Below are 5,148 nucleotides of genomic sequence, written 5' to 3' on the forward strand. Positions count from 1 at the left end.
ACCATATTTGAGTAGGCCTACATCCCACTTTTTTTTTATCAAACTTGTTTGATAGTATAAACAGAGCTATCTAAACGTTTTTAAAAACGTTTCTACACTATATCAAAATATTTAAAAACGAATTTAAATGATATGTTGCAATTCAAAAAATAGTCAAAATTTTAATCCGACCCGATAATACAGTAGAACCACCATTAAGAGGACCCCTATCGGAGCACACCTAACCCTTAATTTGTGTTTTCATGTGAAAAAAAACCCTCAAATATATGCCAAAATGATTATCTGGATTCAAGAAATTTGGAAGAATTAAACATTTAGCAGTCAATATTTTCAACAATGAAAACTAATAGGTTATAACTTCAGACACTGACAGTACGTGCAGGTATTTTCCTCCTGAATAAGCTATAGAATACGTCAACGAATGCTTGTCTAAAATTTTCATTTACTACATTATATATCAAAGGATTTACAGAAGAATTTATGTAAGTTCCAAAAAGACAAACAGTCAAAAGCCAATCTAAATCCGTTCCAATAGAACCTAACATAAATAACGTAATGATGACATTAAACGGTGTTAAGGTAAGAACATTAACTGCGACTGTCACCAAAATTGTCAAGAATATTTTCCTTTCAGATTTTGAATGTTGGTCCGTCTTGCAAGAATTATTCACGACATTTTGGGATTGTCTTAAAGAATAAACCATACGAAAACATAATATTACAATAATCACATTAAAGAGTATATGAAGAACGAATTGAAACACCCACAATGCTGTATACACTTTAATGTGGGTTTTATTAAAACGACACATAGTTGCACGGTTTGAGACACCTCTATACATATCAGGCCAAGGCAGGATGACGTAGACACGTTCGTAAGCAATGAAAAATTGTACAAAATTTACTGACAAACAAAAAATCCATAAAATTGCGCATATTTTTACAGATCTTGATAGGGTACCAAATCCACTTCTTTGAAACCAATAAGGTCTACAAACTGCCATATACCGCTCAATAGAAAGCCAAAAAATCGTAAGAAGTGCTACATGCCAGGCGACAGAAGAAAAGAAACTTATTAATTCACAATTCAAATTGTTCCCATCTATTTCATCTATCGTATATGGTACAGTCTGAGTTAACTCAACGTCGTAAAGATGTGCCACACTTAATAACAGCGTATCAGCTATTGCTAAATTAGCTAGAAACACGTATACTGATTTGTGTAATTTGCTCACTATAACAATAAATGTCATGATATTGCCGACGATTCCAAAAGCGACAACTACAGGAAAAACAATATTACGTAAAATCGTCTCCCAGTCACTAGGTAAGAACGTATCAATATAAGTATCATATTGATTCGTGTTAAATGTTGAATACGCATATTCAGATAAATCATAGGATGCATTGTCACCTGAAAGTGACATTTTTCTTGAATTTCACTAAGTTATCTTCTGCTTCGCAATTAAAAATGATCGTTTCGAATGAAGTAAAGTTTGTACTGTTTCTTATCGAGATAAATTTCTACTCTGAAATAGCGTAACTATAACAAATCATAGCAACGGCTTACAGTCATCAGATCGAATTCCTGCGGATAATGTGAAATGTGAATCAATCTGAATCAATCAAGTGCTCACAAACTGAGAAAATACATAGGCCAAATGATGAACTTAAACATATTTCGTTTTTATAAAGAGAGAAGAAACTTAACTTATGAAACTCAATTTTTTAATGCATTTTTGTTTTTCAATATCACGTAAGTGTAACTTAAATTCTTTCAAAAATAAACTGTTACTATTAACAATTTATTGTAGACTGATATCAACAAAAACCAGTAGAAAAAATAACTGCTTGATGACATGTTGTGCCCAACAGTTCTCATTATGAAACTCATAGCAGTTACAAATAATTCTATCTAAAGTAATAATATTTGACCAAATAATAGGATGCATTGTCACTTGAAAGTGACATTTTGCTTGTATTTCACTAAGTGTCTCGGACTTATCTTCTGCTTCGCAATTAAAAATGTAATTTGATAAGTTGGTAATGTTTTGTATCGAAATAGCGTAACCATAACAAATCGTAGCAACGACTTACAGTCAACAGAACGAATTCCTGAATCAGTGTTTAAAGTTCAAATCAATCAAGTGCTCACGAACTGAAAATATACATGGCAAAATAACAGAGGGCGCTCTATTTAAATTTAGTTCAGCTGGCCATGATAATTAATATCACGGTATCCAAAAGGCAAACTGTTTACATGAATAGGCGCTATAAAATATATACAATGTAGTGTAGATAAAATTACGTGATACAGGTTATTTTAATTTGTGGGTAAAAGGGGTGATGACACTAGACTCGAGGCTCGAGAAAATATTCTTTTTGTAATTGAAACAAAAGTATTACGAACTATATTCTTGACAATACTGATGCAACGAATCACCGTAGGCCTATATACATTTTGCTATAAAAAGTTCTTGAAAAATGATTACTGAAAAAATGAATAATTCATAATATTTCTTTAGAATATTGAAACAGATTAACAAATTCAATTAAAACGTACTCTAGCGGTTACTGCACTTTTCTGCAAATCATGCTGTCCTATGTGAAGACGCGATCAAGATTTTGCGTAACTTTCACTTAGCCAATAAATATAAATAAGATAATGTATTGAATGCCATAAAATAGAGCTAAAATACATTTTCCCGTAATACATAGATTCGAAAAACACACCCCAAATAATGCATATTTATTCTTCTGTAGAAATATACCACTGTCATATGCAATTAGGAAAGACATAAACTGTAAATGCCACTAAAACTATTTCTATCTCAAGAATATGTTCCTGAGGAATTGGAAACGTGAGTTCTCTAGAAATTAATTTTAGTAAATAAAATACTACATAACAAGGACTTTTTAGAGAGACTTATCTACAACCATGCTCATATTGGTGAGATTAACTTTTCAAAATTCCGTCTGCTAAAACGGAAATGATGGAAGAGGAGGTGGTGTAAAAAACTGCTTCAACAAATGCTTGTCTAAAATGTTCATTCACTACAATTGTATATCAAAGGATTTACAGCTGAATTAATATATACACCAAGACTATTTACTACCCAATAATGTTATTAAAAAAATCAATTATCTGCATACTATAATTAACAAGGCCAACAGCCATAAGTCGCGTGCTCTCAGAAAAAAATGAACTTTCAAAAAGTAATGTACTTTAAAACTTTTCTGTACATCAAAACAGTTCAAAAAGTACAGAAAAGCGATAAAACGCATAGTGATACCGGACCGACAGACAGACCGACAGACAGACCGACCGACCGACATAGTGAACTATAGAGTCGCGTCCACGCGAGTAAAAACGGACAACATAAACTCTGACGGTCACAAAAACGGACAACATAAACTGTGATTGTCACAAAAACTGTCAAGAACGTTTTTTCGCAGATTTAATTCTGGAATAAATTCCTTGAAGATTTGACACTGACATTGCAGTAGCGGTTCGGGATAACCCTAATGAATAAAGCATAGACGAATAATAAGAGTAAGACAATCATAATAATTATCATTCTGACAATAACGCTTATCTTAAAATACATGGAAAATTAGGTTTCGTAGTTGGCGTTTCCTAAACACATAGTTACTCTATTTTCTAAATACCTATTTTTCTTAAATGAAAGACAATAACTTATATAATATGATAATAATAGCATCAACTTCCATATTTTCCTTGGCGCTACAAAAAGAAGCAACGTACTTAAGCATCTATGACAGTATCATAATATTGACTTCTATTACAGATACTGCACATATAACAGAAATTCACATAAATGTACAAACTGCTACATCTACAGTTATACATTAAGACAATTATTTACTTCATCTGGCAAACGTTTGATTCACTAAAAATGTTAAAACTTGTTTTCTATAACAGTATGAGAAAATTCATAATATATGTAGCAGGTTTTCCGATTGTATTGATTCACATTAAGATAATTATATTGTACTTTTGAATAGCGTAACCATAAAATAATACAGCAACGACTCCATATGCAAAAGAACACATTCTTCCTGCCGATGATGTGAACGAATTAGTGTTTAATGTTGCATTAAATCAAGCGCTCAGAAACGTAGCGGGAAAAACACAAACCCTTCAATGTACGCACGCGCAAAAGAGAAAATTTGATAGACTGCGGTAGTAACAAATATTTTATTACGAACTGCGCAATTGAAAATTGATTACAGGTCTATTGACTTCAATTAATAAATTTTATTAATTAAATATTTATGAATAATTCAGAATATCTATAAAAAAAACTAATACTAACGAATATTAGGCCTATTGTAATATTGTTAAGAATTGAAATACACCAGCGTTTTAAAACGATTATAATATACTGTTAGTGCGTTCAGCTATTCACCACCGGATTATACTAAACAAAATGCTTTAATTAATAAACTAAATTTATGAATAATTCAGAACATCTGAATTAAAACTTACTAAGGACTACATTAATATAATATTAAAAATTGAAAACAATATAATTCTTGTATGATTAAAACGTTTATATAATGATAGTACGTTCAGCTATTCACCTCCGGATTATACTAAAAATGCTTTAATTAATCAACTAAATTGATGATTAATTCAGAACATCTGAAAAATTAAAACTTACTAAGGACTACATTTATATAATAATAAAACAGCATAATTCTTGTATCTTTAAAACATTTATATACCGATGGTACGTTCAGCAACTTACAACCGGATTAAACTAAACAAAATTCTTTATTACTAAAATGTTTATTTACTAAACAATAATATTAGAAGATTTACAGATGAATTTAAACACATTTGGGACCAAAAAAATATTGTCCCCTTAAGTATACAGAGACAATTTATATTACAGAGCATAAAACGGTGATATAGATTTACATTCAGTATTAGTTTAAATTATAATGATAACATGAGATAATAATAATGTAAGGTACAATCCTCTCTAAATCACCAGAAAAAACAAATGCATCATAGTGACCGGTGTTAGACATTGAATACGCAAATTAAGACACTGCAGGAATGATTCTTCAATTAATTCTTGAAACAAAATGTGAAATATTGAAACATAATGGCTTACCTCC

This window comes from Antedon bifida, chromosome 1 (assembly GCF_963402885.1).
Source record: "Antedon bifida chromosome 1, ecAntBifi1.1, whole genome shotgun sequence".
Lineage (NCBI taxonomy): Eukaryota > Metazoa > Echinodermata > Crinoidea > Comatulida > Antedonidae > Antedon > Antedon bifida.